Below are 26,941 nucleotides of genomic sequence, written 5' to 3'. Positions count from 1 at the left end.
AGATGTTCGCATAGGCCCAGCTAAATGATCAGTGATCTCAACTGCTTTGAATTGGACAAGAGCTGCTCCAAATTCCTGAAAAACAACTTAAGCAGTTGTTACGATGGTGACATATATAGTAAAGGTGTTATCTACAAGGAAGCCAGTGAAGGCTAAGTTACAGTGTTTAGCAGCATAGCTATCTGGGTTACAAAAAAAAGAAAAAAGGAGCAAAAAGCAGGCAACTAAAATCAAGCAAGGCAGGTTAGGTTTGGCAGATCCAAACAGATTAACCCCTCGGTTTTAAATGTCAAAAAAATGCAACCAAATTAATAATAATTGCTAGAGAAATAAGCAAAATACTACAATGGTAAAAATTTTTTTCTGGCTTATGTTAAGTGTTTTTAGACTGTATAATTTTCCCAATATTTTCTCAATACCATAAGAACCAATCAATAAATCTGTAAGCTTACAGTCAGATCATGATATTGAGAGAAACAAAGAAGTAAAACATGGTCCTTAAAAAAATTAAAATGAAGACTGAAAATGTAGCATTCATTACTTCTGAATAATGAGACAAAATAGAAGAGTAGAATTGCAAAGGTCTGTGAAGAAAGGATGAAAAGAAAAGGCAACAGCAAAAAAAAAAAAAAAACATTTATATTAAAGAAAATTATATCTAATTATTCTATTTCTCAGGTTTGTCTTTCAAAACAAAACTTCTACAATTATCCCAAAAATATTTATTGAGCACCCCCCATGTGTCAGGCATTATCCCAGACCTCAGAGATAATGGTATTAAATAAAATACAGAAGGTCAAATAAAGGGTAAGCAAAGATACCAGGCAAATTCAAACAAATTTGAAAGGAGGATATTAGGAACAAAGTAGCAATAGAGGCAAAAATAGGTCAATAGGACAAAATGATGTGTTCCTAATTGTTTTAAAAAATACAGTATAGAGTAAGTATAGCAAAGCAATAATAAGTTTTAAAGAACCAAATAGCAGAGACACAAAATATATTAAACAGAATTTGTGAAAACAAAGGTCACATTTATTTGCAGAAAATGCAACACATCTATTAGCTTTTCTATCCAGTACATAAAACACTCGTAAGTATTTCACTTTGGACTCTTTCTTCTACAAGTGAAAGAAAATGCAACCAAAATTAGTTTAAGATAAAGGGGGATTTATTCATTCACATAAGGAAAACCCTAGTGGTAGCCTCAGGTCAGGGGCATAAACAATGAGCAAAAACACAGTTCCTGACTCTCTTGGCTGCAGTCTGCCCTACATTGACACAATTTAAAGACAGCTTTTACTGCAGGGTCTCAAGATAACCAAGCTATCCTGTACAACATAATTTCAGGTTTTGTGAGAAAGGGGAGGCTTCCCTGATAAACACACACCATAGTGATATGGACAGGAGACAGATAAATAGTGGGTAGAAGACGATGGTTCCCTGGCAAAGGTTCCACACTCAAGCCTGGAGACCCTTTGCCCTAGATGGGGACAGGCATTCCTGTTTTCACACCCAAAAAGTTGCCTTTTGGCCTGCCATACTCCTTATCCTGTACCCATATAAACCCTGAACCCCTGGCTCCAGAAGCAGATGAGCAGGTGAGGAGATGAAGCGACAAGCAGATGAATGGTGGAATGATGCAGAAGAGAAAGAGAGAAGAGAATGTCTGACCACCACGGGGAGTTCAGCTGGGAGTGGTCGGAGAGGAGTTCAGCTGCTGGATGGACAAACTCCAAGGAAAGATCATCTTCCCACTTCATTCGCCCTTTTAGCTCCCCAGTGGTCCTTCTGGCAGCCACCTCCACCACTCAATAAAAGCCCACATTCATCCTTCAAGCCTGTGTGTGACCCAATTCTTCCAAGATGCGGGGCAAGAGCTCAGGACACAGAAAGCTGCCACACTGGCCCTCTGGCCCTCTGCCCTTGCAAAAAGGCAAAAGGTCCATTGAGCTGGCTAACACTTAAGACATCTGTGAATGCAAGGCTAAAAGAGGATTGTAACAGTGGGGCTGCAGGCACCCACCCCAGAGGCTACCAAGGGACTGGAGCCCAAAACACTCGCCCTGGCTCTTGTACTTGCCTGGTGGCTACACCCGTGTCACACATCTTGCAAGGGGGATCAGGGAACTCTCCCGTTTCATCAGCAGACTTGTTTGTTCTGATGGGCCCATCTTAAAATAAATCTTTATGGCCAGGAAAATAAAATACACTGATTAGTGTAGGCAGAGGTCACAGGTTCCAGACTTGGAGCTGGGGAAAAAAAACAGCTTCATCAGAAGGATAAGACTGACGGTGGATGTGACAGAGGCACTGGGACCCTATTCAATAGCTGTTCTTCCTGACCTTCCTTCTAAAACCCCTGTAGCACTAGAGGGAAATCAATATGCCTTACTTAAAAGACAAAAGGCTCAGATATTTCCTAGCTTTCCTTGGGGATGGGGATGGTCCACCAGACATAAGTGGAAACTTTTGAGTGAGCCTTCTGGAAAAACTGTTTTAAAGCTATCTGGGTCAGCAGGGAGGTCACCTATTTACCCTCACCTTTCTTCTTTCCCCTTCTTCCTTTCTATTTTCTAGAATATGTTGGTTTCAGCTGCAGAGCCCATCTTGAAACTAGAAGGTGATTTTGAAGGTGGAGAGTAACTGTTAACATGACTCAGTAGAAAGCTGGATTCTGGGCTGCGTGCCTCCAGACTTCTTTTATTGTGAAAATCAAAATAACCGCTTTTTATTCCAGCCATTGTAATTCATGTGTTTCTGTTATATGCTTCTAAATCTGGTATGATACAGAGGGAGAATATTGCTTTTTCCAAAGTTAAGTTTAAAGGCAGACAAAGGTTTTGGGGAGAAAGAGGGATTGACTCGAAAGGGACATAGGAGAACTTCTGAGGCGATGGAAGTGTTCTGTAGTTTGTTTAGGATGGTGATTATATGAGTGTATACAGTTGTCAAAAATCATCAAACTGAGCATTTTACTGTATATTACCTCAATTTAAGAAAACAAGGTTCTACAACCTCAATTAAGGAAAGTGGATGTTGGATAGCAGAAACAAACGAAAACTTTTCTATGAAAAGAAAATAGAGGAACTTTAAAATGTCATTAATAAAATTGAAACATATATGTGTATGTGTATATATGTGTGTGTATATATATATGTATATATAGCTTTGATTTTTGTAAACAAAGACCTGAAAACACACATTCTTTTTAAAATTCCTATGAAATGTGTATAAAATCAATTATATGCTAAGTTACAAAGAAAGCCTCAATAATGGAAATTATAAATACCACACTCTGTGGCGATAATGTGATAAACAGATATATTTCATTAAAAAACAAATAAAACAAATGTAACACTAAAACACTTGAAAATTTAAATATGAAATTTACCTAAAGCTCTCCTGGGTCAAAGAGTAAATCAACATTGCTTCCTAAATAATCTGAAATTCAGACAATCAGACAACCTCTACATGTCAACGAAAACATTAAATATCATCATGTTAGCCTAATAGTAAAGACCAAAGCTATACTTATAGCAAAAATTTTAGCTTAAATTGCTTTAATATCAACTGGCTAAAAAATGACAATAAATTATTTTAAAATGTAATCAAAAGTTAGAAAACATAATAAAGCAAATTTAGGCAAGAGATAATTTTTATGAAATTTGTCATAAGAAATCAGTGAACTTCAAAAAGAGAAAAATGGCAGAATTGATTAAAATACTATTTTTATATCACTTCAAGGACTGTGTAATATCGACTCTGAAGACATACATATTGTCTACTTTAGGAAACAGGCAAAATCATCATCACGTTAAACATTTTCTGGCTCCTACCTAATTCATTCTTTCAGAAGATAATTTCTTGAGTTACATACACGTCGTTTCATCTAAAGAGGGGGTGATGCTTCCTGTTACACAAAGACTACATAATTATTTAATTCATAGCTTCCAACTCTATTTGAAGATTTTGGCCAAATTGAGCATTCTTTGTGTCAGGTACACTCATTAATACAAGAAAGATACATGTACTAAACATAGTTAAAAGGAAGGAAAATGGCACCAATGTTTACTTTCTGCCAGCCCTGATTCCAGGAAAGGGTGCTCTCCTTGGCTAACAAGCACCTTTGTCCTCAGGATGGGTATAATTGAAAAAGGATGTCCTGTTAGTGATGCTACCTGCTCCATCAATTGATTGCACTGTATCCTTGCCAAGACCCAGCCAGGAAAAGATAGTTTTGGTTTTGACATCAGAGAATTATCTGAAAAGAAAGGATGTGCAAACTATAATAGTCTTGTTCTTTTACCAGGGCCAGATTGTTTAAAGATCATTAGTCTATCAAAGAAGGACCAGGCCTGAACGGGTCATCTCTCCTAAGGTTGTTGCATTAGGAGGGACTATTCTTTTGGGCCTATTTTCTCCAGAACCCATCCAGAGGTCTAATTAATAGTGGCAATTCAGTTAAAGACAAATCATTATCCTTGACAGCTCTCAGTGAGAAATGCAAAATTATCTTTGATTCATTTCATATGTTAGATTAAAATTTACTCTGTAATGTCCCTAAATTCCTTACTAAACTTGAACACATTGGTATAAATGCATCTCTTTTCTAAGGATGTGTAACCATAACAAGGGTCTGTGGAAAATTGAAATTGTCTGAAAACTGCTTATTTTCTCATTCTTTCATTCTTTCTTTCTCCTCTCTCTCTCTCTCTCCCCTTCCTCCCTCCCTTCCTTCCTTTCTTCCTTCCTTCCTTCCTTCCTTCCTTCCTTTCTTCCTTCCTTCCTTCCTTCCTTCCTTCCTTCCTTCCTTCCTTCTGACAGGGTCTCACTCTGTCACCCAGTTTGGAGTGCAGTGGTGGAATCTTGACTCACTCACTGCAACCTCTGTCTCCTGGGCTCAAATGATCCTCCTACCTCAACCTTTCAAACAGCTGGAACCACAGGCATGCACCACCATGCCAGGTTAATTTTTTTATATTTTTGTTAGATACAGGGTTTTACCATGTTGCCGAGGCTGGTCTGGAACTTCTTAACTTCAGTGATCCACCTGCCTCAGCTTTTCGAAGTGTTGAGATTACAAGTGTGATTCATAGGGCCCAGCCTCCTCTTCTTTTTCTTAAGACTCACCTTGCAGAGGGTCACAAACGGAACTTTAAGAAATTTACCTGTATTATAGATCACCATTTTAGTTATTAGCCTTTTTTTCTTGAAGTTGTCCCAAAGTATTATCATTCTAATTGTTACTTAGATAGACACTAACTTTTTAAATTTTTGTTTTTATTTTAAGTTCCAGGATACATGTGCAGGATGTGCATGTTTGTTACATAGCTAAATGTGTGCCATGGTGGTTTGCTGCATCTATCTACCCATCACCTAGGTATTAAGCCCAGCATGCATTACCTATTTTTCCTAATGCTCTCCCTCCCCCAACCCTACCTCATGGCAGGCCCCAGGGAGTGTTGTTCTCCAGTGTCCATATGTTCTCATTGTTCAACTCCCACTTGTAAGTGAGAGCCTGTGGGGTTTGGTTTTCTGTTTCTGTGTTAATTTGCTGGGGATAATGGCCTCCAGCTCCATCCATGTCCCTGCAAAGGACATGATTTCATTCCTTTTTATGGCTACATAGTATTCTATGGTGTATATGCACCACATTTTCTTTACTCAGTCTATCACTGATGGGCATTTGGGTTGATTCCATTAGACAGACACTAACTTTTAAAAATGTATTTCCCAAATATTTCTATATTTAACACCATATTTAACCACATATTTAAACACTTCAGTCATTTACTCACAAACCAAACCCTAAGCTTATTTTACCTCTGAAATCTCATACTCCAATATTGCATGCTCTACAGCACTCCGCATCCCTTCAGCTCTCTCAAGTTCCCATTCCCCAGGACTCACCTTTCACTGTAAACAGGCTTCCTTCGCTCAACTCTTCAGTCCATTCATTTGTGTGCCAGCCTTTCCAGCCTTTGCTCTGTAGTTCATTAATTGATCTGTTCTCTCCCAGTACTCAACATGTCCTTCCATATCTGATAGTTTCCCTTTCTGCTGCAGTCAGTCTCCCGATCCACTTTCTCCATTCAAACGTCTGGGCTGCTAAGGGAACTTCCTTCTAACGAATGTTGCTCAGCTACACAGACTAGCCATTTCATGTACCCAAAGCCCCCAACCTTAGAGCCATCAACCTGGCTTGCTTACCTTGGTGAATTTTTGCTTATTCTCAGTCAATTTCCCCTCTACACCTCTTGTAACTTCTTATCACTCTCCAAACGCCTAACCTACCTCATCTACCTTACCCATTGCGATGGACTAAATTGTGTCTATCCCAAATTCACATGTTGAAGTCTTCACCCCTGATGTGACTCTATTTGGAGATACAGTCTTTAAGGAGGTAATTACGTTTAAAGAGGTCATAAGAGTGGGACCCTAATCCAATAGAATGGTTGTCCTTATAAGAGAAGATGCAGCAAGGGTGTTTGTGAGCCCACAGAGGAAAGGTCACGTGAAGACAGTGAGCAGGCAGCCATCTGCAGGCTGAGGACAGAGACCTCCAGAGAAACCAACACTGCTGGCAGCTTTAACTTAGATTTCTACCCTCCAGAAAAGTGAGAAAATAAATTTCTGTTATTTAAGACACCCAGTCTGTGGTATTTTGTTATGGCAGTCCTAGCAAACTAAGATACTCACAGCAATGATTTCACTTTTCACTTCATAAAGAAGATTGAGGTCTTCTGACAGGAACTCATTCAACTTCCTGCTCTCCTGCAAAATTATTTGTGTTCACCCCATACCTCAACCATTTCCCACCTATATGAGAGAATGAGTTGCTTCCTTCTGTCCAAAACCAGATTATACCAGCACGAAGGAAAAACAGAAGGGGATAGACCAGCAGCAGACTGACTTGTTAGGAGCCTCCCGCTCATCTATTTCTTTGGGGTTTATCCTACAGAGGCCCAAGCAGGAGGGGAGAGAAATGAGCTTCTGCAAGGCAAAAAATGTAAGGAGACACTCACTCTTCATGAATTATACAAATACTGATACTTCACTTGCACAACCTTGACTGTGGGAGTCTCTTTGTATTTTGCATCTAGGGTACCTCATTGGTCACATCATTGTCTCAGCCAGCTTCTGTTGCATCATGTGCTTATCTTTTAACAACCATACTGTTTTACCAGAACATCCCCAAAAGCTTTCTGTGAACTGGAGCGTTGGAGCCTTGGAATATGCCCTGGTTGGGGAAGAGGCTTCCAGTCGCCCTGATGTCTGGGACTCTCCCAGGTGTCCTGATCCACAGAGGTCTATTGGATCCTCTGGGTCCTCAGAAAAATCACTCTTCTCTGCACCCTGAAAACGATCTTGTGCTTAAAATCTGAAGCATCTCTCTTCTTTCCCAAATCACTGAAATCTTTGCGGTCACTCTAAACATGGCTGGGATCTCTCTAAACAAGGAAGCCCTGACTGGTCACTTCTCTCTTTTGGGCTACATTAAGTGTCTATCTTTGTCTCCATAGACTGGTGAGGAGGGCTCTATTATCACATTACATAGTAATTATGGCATTGTGTATCTCGCCCACATGGTAAACTCATCGAGGTGCAGTGTCTTACTGATCTTTGAATTTCTAGTGTCCAACACAGGATTTGGCACATAAACTTTCTATCATTGTTTGTTGGATAAATGAATGATACTTCTGCAATCTGCTGTCTCACTAGCTCCAGCTGGATAAGGATGATTGGTCAGTACTATATTTGTTATTTACTCTTATTCATGTCAACACAAGGAAATAAATAACTGAAGATTTGGAATGCCGTCACTGAATGATTGCTGAGTAAATCTTTCTTTTCACATAGCAATATTCCCTGTGTAGCAGGTGAGACAGATTGCTCCTGAAATATAAGGAAGTTTTTCTTTCCTCCTCCATTCCCTTCTCAAATGTGTAGCTTTAAAAATATCTAACTCCTTAGCAAAATGAGTTTCTTTTAATTAAACAGTTGAGACTCCTTATAGCTCTATCAGTCATATTTCTCCATCTGGTTTATTATCTTATTTCATATCAAGTTTCTGTGACTTTTCCTATCGCCAGAGTCAAATTTTCTCATCTGTAACTCCTCTTTTTCTTGGTAATTAAAGCTATGCTGGCTTTGCTGAATTTAGAAGGGTCCTCCCTGTCTCCAAGGATCTACCATAAATCCTACCCATGAACGACTTTCGCTGTTTTATTCAAGATATTTCTCTGTAACTTGTCATCTATGCTGTCTCAAATTCTGGAGCTTATCTTTTAACAACCATTCTGTTTTACCAGAACTCTTAAACAAGCATGAATTATAGCATCATTAGTTGCATACACAAGTTTCAGGAAAACTGTATTTCCACTCCTTATAATGATGTTCTTCCCAAAAAATTTTCCTAGGTTTCATTTTTTTTTTTTTAATGCTCCTTTAGAAGTGAACTCACAGGTTCCATCTATCTCTTTAGTTTTCTGTTGAAAAACACTCATGTTCTTTGATATTTGGTACAATTTTTCTTTTCCTGACAGTCATAATTTCTCAGTCTAATGTTGTTCTCCTCAAATATTCCACATCCCCCTGGACTATTTTGTGTTGGCCATGTTCATATGAATCAACTGTTTCCAATCCTACTTTATGGACACAGAATATTTCCTTCCTTCATTCCTTGAAAACTGTTCATGAAAATGTTGGAGATAAACAGCAGGGTCATCTGATGAGTCACTGTATTTGGCACCTACTGCCTGGCTTTTTCTTTGCCCTGAAAATCTTTGGTAAAACACACTGGCTTAAAGAAGAGGAGCAGGAACAGCTCTGGAATCATCAACACAACTCCATCACGAACTGACTAATTCTCTTCCTTGACTTGGACTCTGAAAAAAATTCCCCAATGTTAACCTTCTTTACTATCTATCCCAGTCCCAGCCCTCATAGCAACTGCTCCCCCAATTCAATTTCTACGTGCCTGTGCATATGTCAGCCCTGACTCTAACTTCCCATTTCCCAGGCACCCTCCCTTGAATGTCTGCTTTCAGTTTTCTTCCTACTCAATTAATCCTCACCCTCATGAACCCCTGAGTCTTCAACAATGTCCCAAGCCTGCTGTATTCCTTTGGATTATTTCCTTTCTCCTCCCAAACCAATGGGTGGTTCTCATCTTAGTCATTTTTCTTCAATCCAGTAGCTAGGTCATATTTTGCAAGGTCAGCTATATCCCTGTGTAGATCTGTCCTCAGTGTAGATTCTAGAGTGTCAGTACCTAAACCTGGTTGCTCATCAGGACCTTATGGGCAGCCTGGTAAGATTAAGGGGAGAGAGAAAGAAATTGAATGATAGTGAGCTAGCTAGCTAGCCAGACAGATATTTTTACCAGGTTTAGCTCTAGTTAATCAATTTTAATGCCCAATATCAGACCTTTCATACTCTAAGAGTCTGATTGTTAATTTTGCTCTATCTCTTTAGAAACAGTGTCTTTTGAAATAAAATTTTCAAGTGAAATGCATGATATATTTTGTGTAGTTGGAGATAGCTCTCTACTCTCATCAGAAATGAGCATATGAAAGATCTTGGATGTATATACTGCAATGTGGCAACCTTTTCTTTCTCCGCCAGGAAAACAATAATCATTCCATTTGATTTCTACAAATGTCATTAAAATAGAGAAACAGAGGACAGCCTGATTTATGTGACTGTGCAAGTAACAATTTGTCTTTTTTTACTTCCTGGATACTTTTTGGAATTTTATTTTGTACTCTCGAAATATCTTTGTACTCTAAAATTTCTGTCTCACCTGAACTCAAGAGGGGTTTCCTTTCTATTGAATTGTCTGAAATGTGAACAACGTTCTTCTTTTTCTTCTCAAACTATCTAGTGTATCTTCAGTTACATTCTTGTTTTTATTCCTAAAATTGCTAATGGTTCATTGTTGTTTTAGGCCAATAGTTTAGCTGTTTTATTACTCTTTTCACAGGAATGGCTATTGATGTATCATCTTTTTAAAGAATTCCTATATTAATTTCTTGTTCACCTTGTTTAATTTTTTATTTTCTGCTTTCTCTGAGTATTAGTGCCTGAGTATTATTTTCCTTCTTGACTTGAATTCTTATTTGTTTTCTTTAGTTCAGAAAATATTCTCCTGTTATGTGTTTGTGTATTCCTTATCTTCCACATACTCTAGTATCTCTTTAGAAATGATCTTCCTTCTGCTGGCACTGCTTTGCTGTCATTCACATCTAGAACCTTCTATATCACGGTTTCCCATGGTCTGAACTGTGTGCTCTGAAATCTGAGAGAGTTACATTTTTCCATTTTATTCATGTAATGATTCCTTACATTATCTCAGTCTCTTATAACTTAATGTGATAGAGATAGTTCTGGTTTGCAATCATCTTTACTCCATCCACTTATTTGTGCTCATTTTAGTCTCATCTTATCTTTTCATTTCAGTCTGTTATGATTCTATGCAGAGAATCTATATCTGCTTAAATTCTTTTCATGATGCCAAAAGTTTCTGGAATTCTTCTCTTGGATATTTTCAGAAAGCGTTCTTCTTCTGCATCTTCTTGTTTTAGACAGGGTCTCACTCTGTCACCCAGGCTGGAGTGCAGTGGCATGAACATGGCTCACTGAAGCTTCAGCCTCCTAGGTTCAAGCAATCCTGTCACCTTAACCTCTCGAGTAGCTGGGACCACAGGTGCGTGCCAATATGCCCAGCTAATTCTTCTGCATCTTCTAAATGTGAATTCCTTTTCCTTATTCTGCTATATATTTTCACTGGTCCCTGGTTGATTTTATCCTCTTTATGTTTCATAGGTATTAAGACAATACTGTTTCCAGACTTAGAAACAAAGTCTATTAACAGAGCATATTAGTAGATTTCCATTTGTTCCTCCCTGTCCACTTGTATGCATTACCATTTCAGTTCTCACAACCATTGTAATTCTTGCTTTCCAGGACACCCTGTATTGGTGTATTGCCAATGGAGATGGCCAGGAGTCTTTGTAATTTTGAACCAAGGAAATAATAAAACGCCACCATAAACATCTGCTGGCAGGTTCCCATTGTCAACCCTCTCCTACAATACTTTATTTGAAAGATACAGTCCTGCCAACATATGCAGAGCCTGTTTTCCTTGCTGCCTAATTGTTCTGAGATGCTGAAAAATGGTAACTGTGAGAGGCATATCCTGTAGAACAGAGGTCTGATTGCCTCACAGACGAACACCAATGAATAAGAGAAAAAAAGAGTTGTGGCTGGGTGCGGTGGCTCACGCCTGTAATCCCAGCACTTTGGGAAGCCGAGGTGGGTGGATCACGAGGTCAGGAGATCAAGACCATCCTGGCTAACACAGTGAAACTCCATCCTACTAAAAATACAAAAAATTAGCCGGGCATGGTGTTGGGCACCTGTGGTCCCAGCTACTCGGGAGGTTGAGGCAGGAGAATGGCGTGAACCCAGGAGGCAGAGCTTGCAGTGAGCCGAGATTGCACCACTGCACTTCAGCCCTGGGCGACAGAGCAAGACTCTGTCTCAATAAATAAATAAATAAATAAATAAATAAATAAATAAATGCTGTATTTTATTTCATGTATTTTGGTACAACTCTTCGTTTTGGAGAAGGTAAATTGAGTCTTTCTTTTTTAAAAAAATACATGTACTGTTTCAGGAAACAAAAGGAAATTATAGCATGAGAGGAAAAATAAAGAACTTACTCAATTCACCTCCATGTGCTTTATTGTGTGTGTTCATTTTCCCCAGATATCTGTGAGAAGCCCAGAAGGGCTGCACTGTGGATGGCTAGCCAGAGGCATTCTGCACTGCAGACCTCTGCTGTGTGATGGCACACACCTCTTCTCTGTGTCCTACTCTATCTGGATTCCTGTCTTAACAATACTGAATTTTTCACTGCAAAAGTACATATCTCTTATGTATTTTTCCGATGATTTTCATTTCTTTATTTTTCTCTTGAGTCTTTGGAAAATTTAATGGCAATGTGTTCCAATTCGTTGATTTATATATGTTTTTGGAGTTCACAAACTAGCAGACTGCAGCTAATATAGTTTATAGTAAGTTTAAGAACATACTGCACTTAATCTGATTTCTTTAGGAATGTCTCAATCCCATGTAGTGCTGGTGTGGCTGTTAATCATGGTATCAAACTCCAATCCCAGACACAGGAACAAGCATTTGACAATCATAGTGCTACATCTCAGGGGATACGGTGGTATTTTCAGATACGGGTGTGTGACTTTTTCCCAGGCCAATCAAAGTTTTCCTTGACACAGTTTTGGGGGAACTTGAGGTTTTTCTTTTCCTTTAGGAGTATGAGCTAAAAGCAAATAGGCCTAGAGCATCTGATGAATATCTTGTCAGGTGCTACTTTGAAAGCCTGCATACGGTAAGAAAAACTGAGGCCAAGTAAACAAAAGGCAGACAAGTAAAGCTGTAGACTAGATAAAGCTGATCACATTATTTGAGCTCAGAATCGAGCCATGCCTGAAGCTAAATCTGTTCTCCAGAAATATCCAGTTATGTGAGCCAATAAATTCTTCAGGCTAATCTATTCTATTCCATAAAACCAAGAACACTGTTTATTTCATCCAATTTGCCATTGCTGCCTACTGCATTCTGTAACTAAGTGATGCATTTTCCACCTCTAGTGTGAGCACTATACTCATCCTATAGTCTTCCTTTTTCATGATTCTATACTGTAGTTTCATCATGAAAGTTTATAAATGAAATGAGAGACTTTCAAGCATTTTCATTTAGTGTATCATCTTCAAAACCAGAAAATATTTCCCTGAGATGTTAAATGCTTCTTTTCTCTATTACTGAATCTTTTCCAAAGTCTGTTTGAGATTGGAATGTCAAACAAATACAGTTTGTTGTTTTTGTTGTTCATTTAAAAATAGTGAATATTACATCTTGGGGTTAATAAGGTTTTCCTCCCCCACAGATTGTACATATGTATTCTTACTTTGGTCTTTTAGGCATGGATGAGAGATATCGCAGGGAGAGTTCAGTTGGATGAAAGTTTGTAAAATTGGGGATCCAGTAAGTGGTAGAATAAAAAGAGTTACAAGGCCGGGCACGGTGGCTCACACCTGTAATCTCAGCACTTTGGAAGGCCAAGGTGGGCAGATCAGTTGAGGTCAGGAGTTCGAGACCAGCCTAGCCAACATGGTGAAACCCTGTCTCTACTAAAAATATAAAAAATTAGCCCAGCATGGTGGGGGGCACCTGTAATCCCAGCTACTCAGGAATCTGAGGCAGGAGAATCACTTAAACTCAGGAGGAAGAGGTTGTAGTGAGCCAAGATCATACCACTGCACTCCAGCCTGGGTGACAGAGTGAGACTCCGTCTTAAAAACAAACAAACAAACCACACAAACACAAAAGAGCTACAACCACAGGAATCATAGAAGGTGGATTGGATTATTTCCTCAAGTTTTTATTTTATTGTGTTTATTATGGTAGCCAAGTGACCAGAGGCACTACTCCCACTTCTCAAGCTATCAAAATTCCTGCCTAGTAACTGGTTATCTCCAGCTTTACTTAGCAGATTTCCTATATAAAATGTTAGCTAAAATTGATCATTATCAGTGAATCCTGATTTTTGTGGAGTTTGATCAGATATATATTTGATATATATATATATATTTGATATATATATCAGATATATTCATATACATATATATATGAATAGAACACCTGGTCAGAAGCTATTATAATAATCAGTCATGGTTTCCCTAAGAAAGGAGTTTTAGTAGACACCTTATATGGAGCTGCTGCCTACTCAAAGTTCACACCTGTGTAACTCTAAATGGAATTGATTAGTTCCTCTTGAGTCCCTTCTTGATTACACTGTATTTTGATAAAACTTCTTATTTCTGATTTGCACATTATACCTTTTCCTGGATATTTGCAGTGTTATGTTTTTCTATTATTATACTCTAATAATAATAAAAAGAACAAGAAGTTATATTTCAATTTCAGTTTTAGAAAACAATAGTAGCTAAATGGATATATGGCTATCCAAAGATTGCTGCCTTAAACCTGAAGTAGTGTGATCAGATTTCTTATGAGTAGTCTTGCCAAAATTATAAAATATAACAATACAACTTATTTGGTAGATTTTTACGAATTATATCTCCTTTTCCCATAATCTAAGACCTGAATTCAAAAACATAGTCTTCTAGCACTTTAAATAAAATCGTTTTTCTTCTTTATCTTCCCTTTTATTATTCTACTTTTTGGATACAATTACTTACATATTAGTCATAAGTGCTTCATCACATAATGTGACATAATTGGCAACTCATTGAAGACATGGGAATTTTCCCTTGTCTGCAGAGTAATAGTTTCTTATAATAAGAAACACATGTGAGGATTTTTTTTTTTAAACTATGTCTAGAATTGGGATCTTTCCCAGGAGAGCTTCCAGGTGTTTATCTAAGCATAACAGGCCAAATTACTACCTTTTAGAGTCTGGGAAACAGGAATAGCATTAAAAAGTATAAATGTGACTGGACAGCCTCATAATTCTAAAATGAACTTGGAAACTGGAGAATCTTGAATGAAATTAATATGCTGGAACTATGGACTTGAATTTAATGTGAATTTCTGTTTGTTAATTTTCAACCACTGCTATTGTTCTCCGGTCTCTTTTCACATTTGGCTCCTCCTTGTCGCTTGTTAAACGTAAATTTTTCTGTCTAACTTAGCACAAATGTTCATAGCAGGCCTGTAATCTCAAATCTCAAATCTTTTAATATAATTGCACTAATTCAATGTGCACCACTTAAATTCACAATGCTCACTTAGATCCTGATTCAGAAAACTCCAAATAGTAGCCATGCTCACTTGTGATAGAAAGCTTATTTATAACTTGTCTTTTCCTCCTTAGACAAATAAACTACATTCTTCAAGATTCTCAAAAAGAAAATCTGTGGTGGCAGCCATTTATCTATTGTCTTTCGCCCCAATCCACTCTTCTATACCATATTTGCAATTCTGGGTCTTGGAACATGCTTCTTTGCCAGATGACTTTATGTTAGGTTCTGCCAATAGGGATGACTAGGAGGATCTTAGAAGGCAAGAGGAGGAAGAGTATTTATTTTTCTTTTCTGCGTATTGATCTTGCTAGTGTCACCTCAGTAGTCGCACAACTTACTTCCCAGCAGCAAAAATTAGTTCTAGACTCCAAATTCATTCAGGACTCCCAGAACTTATCATCAGAGGCCTTCAGAGTAATTGCAGCTGCAATAAAGGAAGTCTGTCCCCTTCTCAGATATCTGAGTTCCACCTCAACAGGGCCCTGCCTCCTAAGTTCTATATTTTGATAACCCCAAATACTTTCCTTTTTCTCCTCACTTCTATGGGTGGTAACTGATGCTTGTGTGTGTGTGTGTGTGTGTGTGTTTGTGTGTGTGTGTGTGTCCATGTATGTTTCTGGGTTCCCTGTTTCCTCTTTGTTCTTTCAATACTCCAATTCTTGTGTAATCAATTCTCTATATTAAATTCTCTCCGTTAAAATATCTATTATGATTCTACCTTCATGACTAAAACCTAAGTAATACATTAGTAGTAGTAGTCCTAGGAAACAAACCTTCAAGCAAGAATGGGATACTGGTTTTCAGCTATTTTTCTGCAAAATATTTTGCCTCCAATACCAATTTTCAAGGCCTGCCAGAAGAAGATTGCTTTCACCTGGCAGGAACAACAGTAGATTTTAACAGCCTTGCCCCAAATTTATTTTGATTCTCCTGATCTCTGCCATAATATCATCCTCAGAGAACTTAATCATCTTGACATTCCACAAACATCACCCTGGCCCACTACTATGATGGTATCACTCTGATTGTACCTTATGAACAGCAATTAGCCAGTACTTTAGATATCTTAGTGAGACACATGTTAGACAGAGGGTGGGAGGTAAAACCCACAAAAATGCAAATGCCTGTCCCCTCAATTAAGTTACTTAAGGAAACTTCAAACATCTCAAGTACAAATAAATGCCCAATAAAGCCTCTTGCAAGCTGCAGCAGGAGAATCACAGTGAAGACTGGGACAATTTTGGATGAAAGCTATGCCCTCTTTAGTAGATTCTAGAACTAGAATCATCTGTCCACTTACTTTTATAACTAGCAGCTCTGAAATTGTTGGAGCTATCTTGTTATATGGTAGTCTTTCTCCTACCTTTCCTCAAAAAAAGAGTTTTCCTTGTGGGTGCTTTTTCACAGCACAAATGATTATGTGTCCCTTGCTCTGCTAACATATTGAAACGGAAGCTGTATAGCTGTAAGAAAGAACCTGACTTGATTGAGAATTGATAATTTGCCATGTCCCAGCAAGCGGGCACACAATTCCACTTCTCTATCAGGACTTGGTTAAGACTGATTCAGTATAAAGAACAAAATGTACAATCTGACTACCTTCTAGTACATATAGTTTTCTTACCTCAACTTTTTCTGGTGCTTTCGAAGGGCTTTTCCTTCTTGGTATTTTATGTATAGTTTAACAGAAACTTTAAGATGGGATCTGAACTGTTTTAATTCAAACTGCCATCTTCTCCAAAGCTGGTGTGTGTAATTTTTTTAATGAAAGGAAAGCCATATTCTCAAATTGTGTTGCATCAGGTTGTCATCTGCCAATGATACTTTCATGGGATTATGTAAAATCACAAGCAACTGATGTAATAGAGACAAATTAGACAAAAGCTGTTTCTGAAGCAGATATATAAAGTATCAAGGTGTAGGCATCAGTTTGTCTCTCTCTTGAGAAGGTAACGAACACTGAAAATATTACTTATTTTGCTTTAAAAAAGAGAACCACCAATAATAAACTAAAAATAATTAATAAGCAGTATACAAATTAATAAGCATACAAATCCTGCTTATTATTTTTAGTAGTTGGCTTTTAAAGCCAAACATTCTACCACTACCTCGATTTCTGCCTAGAAAGAATAAAGATGAAAAATCTGGTTTTCTGTCACTCCTTCCCTTGGATGACAAATTCAACAAATTACTAGGGCTCTATAAGCCAATAGTTGCACTGTTAAAATAAAACAAAGGTTCTTCTGGATTAGGAACTGTTCCTGAGGGTTTGTCTATTTGTGGATTCTTGTTAAAAGCAAGTAATCAATAAATACGATGGATTCTGAGGCCAAATCAGTGGCTGTTGCTGGTTAGTTTCTTCTCAGAACTAACGTCATTGATAGCATTTGAAATAGATGGCCAATGTACTAACAATCAGTAAGCCCTAAACGAGCACCCACATGTCTCAATCAATGCTCTAGGCACTTTGAAGGTACAAAAACGTTTCTAAGAAATCAGTTTACTCTCAAGAAGATTCCAGTCTAGGCAACAAGAAACAACAGATGACTGGAAATAAATACAAGACATGGATGTTTAGGAGCCACAAATGTGATGTTGATTGTCTAGTTCCATATTCTGCTCACTGCAGGTTGCTATTGCAGCATCTCTCTTTTCAGCTAAAACCTCTCTGGTTCAGCAACTCTTCTTGCTATATCCATGACCCCTCCTAAGTGCTTGGAGCTAGTTCTGTGATTCTGACCCCCTTTTGCAAATGGAAGCAATCTGTGAAGCTCTTCTAGGCTTGAACTAACAAACACAAGCCTCTCAGTGCTCAGCGAGTGAGTCATCTCACTATCAAAGAGACTCACCCAGGTAGGCCAGGATATGGGGCTTCTTTCACAGAAGTACACCATAATCTAAGCCCTAAATTCTATTAAAATTCTCCTCTCACCCCTATGATACGAAGAATATCTTATAGGCTCAGTGAGTGGGGAGTTATGCCATGATTCATCAAATATTCTTTATGCCAGCAATTTGTTTAAAAAAAAAATTAAGAGATGGGGTCTTGTTTATGTTGCTCAGGTTGGTCTTAAACTCCTGGGCTCAAGTGATCTGCCCACCTTGGTCTCCCAAAGTGCTGGGATTAGAGGCATGAGCCACCATGCTCGGCCTTGTAAATTGTTTTTGATCGTGAACAATTACCAATAAAAAGGCATGCTCTGAGAAAATACATACATTCCTATATACTACATTGTTGTTACTAATTGCTATCTCAGAGATTTTATATATATGTGTGTGTGTGTGTGTACTGCTCATGGTGTTAGATTTAAAACTATATTTCCAACAGTTTTAATAACTTCGAAATAGTTTGGCTGACTTTTTTTTTCAGTTCTGATGAAATTATCTTTTTTAAACCCATGAGGTAGCTGACAACTCATCACGGGAGTAGATGTGTCAGCTCTGCTATTTCCTTATTTCTCTCTTGTGAATATATCATAGTACTATTTTTGAACCAAAATTTCTTTTTAAAAATCTTTTAAAGCCGACTGTCCATTTTTTGGAAAGCTGGTTCAGTTAAGTTTAAGAAATATAATCCAAAGACCATCAAACCAGTACCAAGAAACTAGAGTGCATGCATATAGTGAAAGAAAAAATGAGGATGGGCCATACTCACTGGCATATAAATCCTGATCTTCTCATAGGTTACTTCACTAAGCAAGATGTGACCTCATGCAGGTATCAATGTCAATCCCCTTGTATTAGCAAAGCTAATATTTTCTTCCCACATTCCAGTGGCTTGGCTTGTACACTCCTGTTTAGAGGTTACTGTTCTCTTCTATGAGTCTTTTCAAGGCCTAAGCTTTTGAAATGCAATAGCCTGTTTTCTGCTAGAATATCCTTTCCACGAAGCATTAAATACACTGACAAAATAGGAGAAGGATCACAAGATGAAAAGAAGTTGTGAGAAAAGACAACACATCCATTTATATAAAAAATGTTTTCGCACCTCTCTTGGATGTGGATGGGTGCCCAGGGGTAACGCTTTCTAGACAAGGGAAGAAGTGTGGACACAGACACTGGATTGGAGGTTATTGGGACATGTGAAAAGGATGGGGCTTCCCAATGGGAGAATACGGGGAGTCATGGTAGGTAAGATCAGTGGGGTAGGGAAGCTACACTGAAAATCAGAGTGAGGAATCAGGTTTATTTGGGATTGTTCCATCACCCTTACCCCATTCATTAATAGTGCAACACATAACCTGTTTCTGATTTCTTTCCTAAATAAGTTTTAAATCTATCTATTTATCTCTCTTTGGACACCATCACTCAAAGCTACTGTCCCACTGCAATAGCCTCCAACTAGTCTACCAACACGCTTCCCCAGCCTGATCTTCTAGCATCCGGCCCCTCGTTCTTTGCAGGCATGTCGTCTCATCGCAGTTTCTTGAGCAGCCCGGCTCTTCCTCCTACTCTAGGGGCTTTGTGTGTTATCTCTCCTGGAATACTCCCATCCTGTACTACCTCTACCATTCTTCAGACCTCAACTCAATACCAGTTCCTTTCTGAACATATTTTTTAACACCTTAAGTGAGTCATATTCCCTGTTATGTAATCACAGCATCAGGGACTTACTGCAGTTATAATTGTGTTTTAGATACTTTGTTTTTTGTCTCCCACACTTGTATAAATGCTGTGGGATCAGGGATCATGTCTCTATTTTCTTACTATTTTATTTCTAGCACTTATCACAATATAAAGAACACAGTAGGTGTTTGATAGTTATTTGCTGAATGGTGAATGCTGTTGCCAGTAGGTAGCCACTATACCATCTTGATGGACAAGTGACAAGATAAAATAAGGTTTAAGATGTCTCAGCTGGGTGCAGTGGCTCAGGCCTGTAATTCCAGTACTTTGGAAGGCCAAGTCAGGCAGATCTCCTGCAGTCAGGAGTTCGAGGCCAGACTGGCCAACATGGTGAAACCGTGTCTCTAGTAAAAATACAAAATGAGCTGGGCATGGTGGTGCGTGCCTATAATCCCAGCTACTTGGGAGACTGAGGCAGGAGAATTGCTTGAACCCGGGAGGCAGAGGTTGCAGTGAGCTGAGATTGTACCATTGCACTCCAGCACGGGCAAAAAGAGCAAAACTCTGTCAAAAAAAAAAAAAAAAAAAAAAGTCTCAATGTCTTCAATAGAACAAAAATCAATATAAAAATCTATCACCAAAAAATTTTAATATAACCACCTATGCAACTCTAAGAGGAAATTAAAATCAATTTTCACAATATATAGAAAAGAACAATAATGAAAACTTTGCATTTGATTCAATAAGACAAAGCTGTTGTCAGAGGAAAATTCATGGTTGTAAATGTTTTGCTAATAAACAAGCAAAATTTATATAAAATATATTAAGTAATTCAAGAAATTAGTAAAGGAATTTTTTTAAAAAGCTAAAGAAATAATAACAAAGGGAAGATATAGGCACCTGAAGAAAAATACCTAAAGAAGCCATTTGTAATTTTCCACAAGTAAATTTGAGAATCTCTACAGTGATTTCTTAATAAAATATAAATGATTAAAATGTACCCTAAGAGAGAAATTATAAGCAGATCAATTGTAAGTGAAGAAATAGAGACAGTTTCCTAAGAACCATCCACCTTCAAAAGTACAAATGTTTTCACAGGAGAGTTACAGCAAAATGTTAGAATGTTTCCTCTACCTCCTGCAGAGAAGGTGGTTAGGGTGATGAGAAGGATCTCAGACTGTAAGAGTAGCCACCTGTCCTATGTCAACACTCTTTTGGAGGATAGGTTGTTGTATTATTAAGAGAGCAGGCAGGTCCTTTGAATTCCAATACAATTACTACTCTCGTCTAAATAGAATGACTATATATTCTGATTTTCTAAGATAGCTCTTTTTTTTTTCCAGGGGTAATCTGAGTTTTCTAAAAGTAGCTAGATTTTAATATATAGTAATTATACAAATCTAACCATAAGTTATTGAACATTAAGAGCCACTAATAAATGACAATTCACCAGTTAAGGTGAGCACGTGATTACTGAAATGAATGTATGCTCAATGTTCAGGTGAGGATATGCTATTTTAGTAGCTGAAGCCCACAGGGCTTGTATTGATATGCTAAGCTGAGAAATTGTGGCCATAGGTCAGTAAAGATATAGGCACAAGGTGATATCAGCAAGGAACATTTCCAGCTGTATTACCAGATCACTTTCCCAGAGTTCAAAGATATTTGAAAGGTTTGAAAATATATCATTACACTTTTAACTTTCATGTCAAAATGTCTATAAATGATACTTTTTTAAAGACTTTCTTTTTAAAAGCTTTGCCAAAAGAATTACATTTGTTAAAAGAGACATGACAATTTGTCTTTTCACTTATGAGATAAGCATGACTCAAGGCAGGAAGTATGACTTATAATATATTCAACCTAAGGAACTCACTTAGCTGTTGAGTCTGTAGTGTCTAGTGCTTCCATGAATACATTTCTTGAGATAAGATCATGTAAAATGAGGCTTGTTGCCAAGAACATGGGAAATCATACACTATACTGCAAAACTCAACCATGGTCACAGATCTTTCTGTTGTACTTATTGCTGGGTGAGCAAATGTATATTAACCAGCTCTCCAAAGAAAGTGCCTTGATTTATAGAATTTGTCAATATTCATGGTATAAATACTCCAAATATGGTTGATTAAAGTCTACCAACGTGATGTCACTGGGAAGATTTGTGTCCAATCAGCTCCCACAAACTGGTGTGAGTCAGCTTCCATTGCACCACAAATTCTAGATAAATTTTCATAATCTTTAAACTTAAATTTTCATTATTACAAAAAAAACACAGAATTATCATAACATATGCTCTTTCTCCTTAAGCTCAAAATATTTTATTTTAGGAATTGGATGACATTTAATGTTTAGCCATTGTGAAACAAAACATCTATTTAGCCACGAAAGTCAATATATTAGTTTAAAAAGTTAATATGGAAGTTCTTAACCATGAGTAGGACAGCCATATGTCAATAACATATCTGATCTTCTAAAAATTAAAGTAGATATAATTTTGATAATATTGATTTTTATAATTTTATAAAAGTAAAGATGTTAGCATAATTTTGTTCTTTGTTAAAATGTACGACACACCAATTGTCTTATTTAGACATACAAATCTGATGTGCAATCTTGAAGTAGCATGTGAATGTTTCAAACATCATTTTACAGGAATTTTTTTTGGGGGGGTGGACAGGGTCTCTGTTGCCCAGGCAGGTGTGCAGTGGTGCGATCTGGGCTCACTGCAATTTTCACCTCCCTGACTCAAGCCTGGGAGGCTCCCACCTCAGCCTCCCAAGTAGCTGGGTCCACAGGTGCCCGCCACCATGCCTGACTAATTTTTGTATTATTTGTAGAGACAGGGTTTTGCCATATTGCCCAGGCTGGTTTCTAACTCGTGCACTCAAGCAATGTGCCTGCCTCGGCCTCCCAAAGTACTGGGATTACAGGCTTGAGCCACTGTGCCCAGCCTTAAACGACTTCTTTAAATTGACCCTTTTTTCCCCAAGATTCCATAGCTGACCTAATTTAATGCTTTCTCAATGCTACAATTACTTTCTATGTTACATTTTCCAGAAATGGATGAGCACCACTTTTTAGTAACCATGCTTTGTGTAGAATTATACTTGTATCAATATCAATAATAAAGACAAAAAATGTGAAGCTTTTTAAATTTACTGTCCTCTAATTCAGGAAGAAAGTTGTTGAGAAAAAGTATGTATTGCATTTTGGATGAGGTTCAGCAGGTAAATGAAAGTTAGATTGTTGAGTCTTCTTGAGTTCATGCTGTGGCTAAAAACTCCTGGGGACTGGGGAGTTACTGTATGTAGGAATACCTATTCTTATGAGGGCTTCTTGTTCATAGAAGATGGAAGTTATTTTCTATCAGGTTGAGATGTGTGTATTTTTTATGTTACAAATGGTCTTCCCTACTCAAGCTTGAGTAAATTGGACCACCACTGTGGTCCTTGGAGGGCAAATTTGAAAGCCCTTATTAATCCTGTAGGATTCAGTTGAAGGCATGGTCTTCAATGTACTTTACCTGAAAAAAAGGGGGGGGAATTTTAAAAATGTGTTTCTCATATTTAATTCATTTAGTCATTCATCTGTAGATACATTCATTATGCACATATTCATTCATTAGATAAATAGTTACTGAGTTACTGTGACTTGCTAGACAACGAGCAAGGGTTCAGGAGAGAGCTGGGAGCCAGAAGGACACAGTTCTACCCTCATGCAACAGACAGACCAGTCATGAAGACAGCTTTTAAACAAACTATTTTAATTGTGATGATTACCTAAAAGAGAGAATGCACAGCCCTGTGGGGATGTGCAATAGTAGAGTCTGGCATTTTCTTATTGCGGGGAGGAAGATCTCATTGGAGAAGTCACACATAAGCTGCTACACAAAGAACAATGCTTTTACATGAAATTTGTTTTCCTAACCCCTGTCTACATCAGAACTTCCCAGTGAAATTGGCAAGGACAAAATGAGCATGAAAGACAGCAGAAGGGTTCTCATAATTTTCATAATGACATACATACATAATATTCTACAAATAAAGGACATATGTGAATTTCCTTTCTAACGAGTGAACAAGAACTCTGACCTTAACACTTGATTTCTACTGATTAACAACCCTCAGAAGTCAGAGGAGCCATCAATGATCATGGAAATCACTTTATAAAACCTCTCTCAATAGCTAAATTGCTTAGAGACTCTCAAGAGGATGTTCAGAAACATTTAGAAGAATAAAAAATTGTGGAACAGGATGAATTCTTCCAACAACATTGTTACTGAGTTCAGAAATAGGTAAAAAAAAAAAAAACTGATCAAGTAAATACCATAAGCTATCTTATTACTGAAGTAATGTTTTAATTTTAAGAGTGGAAATACATACAAGCAGAAGGAAGAAATCACCCATATTCCACACTCAAGAGACAACCCCTGGCTCCACTCTGATGCGGATCTCCAGAATTTGTTCTTCCATATATGTTAAGGACTGATTAAATGTAATATTATACGCAATATCCCTGGCGAGATAAGAATGACGAAAAGTTTTGGCATCATGACTTTCCAGTTTCAATAATTTGTATTAGTTATTTTACTTTCTCTGCTGTGCTTACTTCAACTATAAAATGGGGTTAAAAGTCATCACTGCTTGATAGGATTGTGGCCAAATGAGCTGTTTTAATTCATGTAAATCGGTGTAGCGTAGCATTCACTCAGTAGGTGGCTGCTGCTCATCTTCTCTGTCAGTAGCTTTCAACTTACAGGTTGTGACCCACACTAAAATGTCATGACATTGATTTAGGGGTAATCAGGCAAGAGAAAGAAATCAAGGGTATTCAGTTAGGTAAAGAAGAAGTCAAATTGTCCCTGTTTGCAGATGACATGATTGTATACTTAGAAAACCCCATCGTCTCAGCCCAAAACCTTCTTAAGCTGATAAGCAACTTCAGCAAAGTCTCAGGATACAAAATTAATGTGCAAAAATCACAAGCATTCTTATACACCAGTAACAGACAAGCAGAGAGCCAAATCAGGAATGAACATCCATTCACAATTGGTTCAAAGAGAATAAAATACCTAGGAATCCAACTTACAAGGGATGTAAAGGACCTCTTCAAGGAGAACTACAAACCACTGCTCAGTGAAATCAAAGAGGACACAAACAAATGGAAGAACATACCATGCTCATGGATAGGCAGAATCAATATTGTGAAAATGGCCATACTGCCCAAGGTAATTTATAGATTCAATGCCATCCCCATCAAGCTACCAATGAGTTTCTTCACCGAATTGGAAAAAACTGCTTTAAAGTTCATATGGAACCAAAAAAGAGCCCGTATTGCCAAGACAATCCTAAGTCAAAAGGACAAAGCCGGAGGCGTCACGCTACCTGACTTCAAACTATACTACAAGGCTACAGTAACCAAAACAGCATGGTACTGGTACCAAAACAGAGATATAGACCAATGGAACAGAACAGAGTCCTCAGAAATAATGCCACACATCTACAACCATCTGATCTTTGACAAACCTGACAAAAACAAGAAATGGGGAAAGGATTCCCTATTTAATAAATGGTGCTGGGAAAATTGGCTAGCCATAAGTAGAAAGCTGAAACTGGATCCTTTCCTTACTCCTTATACGAAGATTAATTCAAGATGGATTAGAGACTTAAATGTTAGACCTAATACCATAAAAACCCTAGAAGAAAATCTAGGTAGTACCATTCAGGACATAGGCATGGGCAAGGACTTCATGTCTAAAACACCAAAAGCAACGGCAGCAAAAGCCAAAATTGACAAATGGGATCTCATTAAACTAAAGAGCTTCTGCACAGCAAAAGAAACTACCATCAGAGTGAACAGGCAACCTACAGAATGGGAGAAAATTTTTGCAATCTACTCATCTGACAAAGGGCTCATTTCCAGAATCTACAAAGAACTCAAACAAATATACAAGAAAAAAACAAACAACCCCATCCAAAAGTGGGGAAAGGATATGAACAGACATTTCTCAAAAGAAGACATTCATACAGCCAACAGACACATGAAAAAATGCTCATCATCACTCGCCATCAGAGAAATGCAAATCAAAACCACAATGAGATACCATCTCACACCAGTTAGAATGGCAATCATTAAAAAATCAGGAAACAACAGGTGTTGGAGAGGATGTGGAGAAATAGGAACACTTTTACACTGTTGGTGGGATTGTAAACTAGTTCAACCATTATGGAAAACAGTATGGCAATTCCTCAAAGATCTAGAACTAGATGTACCATATGACCCAGCCATCCCACTACTGGGTATATACCCAAAGGATTATAAATTATGCTACTACAAAGACACATGCACACGTATGTTTATTGCGGCACTATTCACAATAGCAAAGACTTGGAATCAACCCAAATGTCCATCAGTGACAGACTGGATTAAGAAAATGTGGCACATATACACCATTGAATACTATGCAGCCATAAAAAAGGATGAGTTTGCGTCCTTTGTAGGGACATGGATGCAGCTGGAAACCATCATTCTTAGCAAACTATCACAAGAAGAGAAAACCAAACACCGCATGTTCTCACTCATAGGTGGGAACTGAACAATGAGCTCACTTGGACTCGGGAAGGGGAACATCACACACCGGGGCCTATCATGGGGAGGGGGGAGGGGGGAGGGATTGCACTGGGGAGTTATACCTGATGTAAATGATGAATTGATGGGTGCTGATGAGTTGATGGGTGCAGCACACCAACATGGCACATATATACATATGTAACAAACCTGCACGTTATGCACATGTACCCTAGAACTTAAAGTATAATTAAAAAAAAAAAAAAAAGGAACAGATAAGAGAAGAGAATAGAGGTTTCATAAAATTCCCATTAAATGAAAAAAAAAAAGAAATAAGAAAAGAGAGTCTGGGTATTGTGAAACTCTACTTCAGGTGTGTGTCGGGGGGCAGGGTTGGAGGCTATGCACTATGTCACTAATTTTCTTTCTAAGTATGGAACACTGTCAACAAAGCATGAAAACACTGTTCCGAATCACAACATAGCCCCTGCCCTGGAACCTACTTTTGCTCTCTCAACAACAGCCCATGGACCCACTTCCCTATCGTTAGATATTCTTCTACACAATTCTGGTGATTGTACTTACTTACTGTATTTACTTATATAAATAGAGCTTAACTTTTTTGTAGGGGGACAGAGTCTCTCTCTGCTGCCCAGGCTGACGTGCAGTGGTGGCATCTCTGTTCACTGCAACCGCCTCCTCCCGGGTTCATGCCATTCTCCTGCCTCAGCCTCCTGAGTAACAGGGACTGCAGGTGCCTGCCACCACACCCAGCTAATTTTTTGTTGTTGTTTTTAGTAGAGATGGGGTTTCACTGTGTTAGCCAGGATGGTCTCCATCTCCTGACCTCACAATCCGCCTGCCTCGGCCTCCCAAAGTGCTGGGATTACATCGGCCGAATAGAGCTTAATTTTTAAAATAAATCTCCTAACATTTTGGCCCAATCAGAATTATTT

The sequence above is a fragment of the Piliocolobus tephrosceles genome, chromosome 6 (genome assembly GCF_002776525.5).
Source record: "Piliocolobus tephrosceles isolate RC106 chromosome 6, ASM277652v3, whole genome shotgun sequence".
NCBI classification, from domain to species: Eukaryota; Metazoa; Chordata; class Mammalia; order Primates; family Cercopithecidae; genus Piliocolobus; species Piliocolobus tephrosceles.
Note: the sequence above shows the minus strand (reverse complement) of the source record.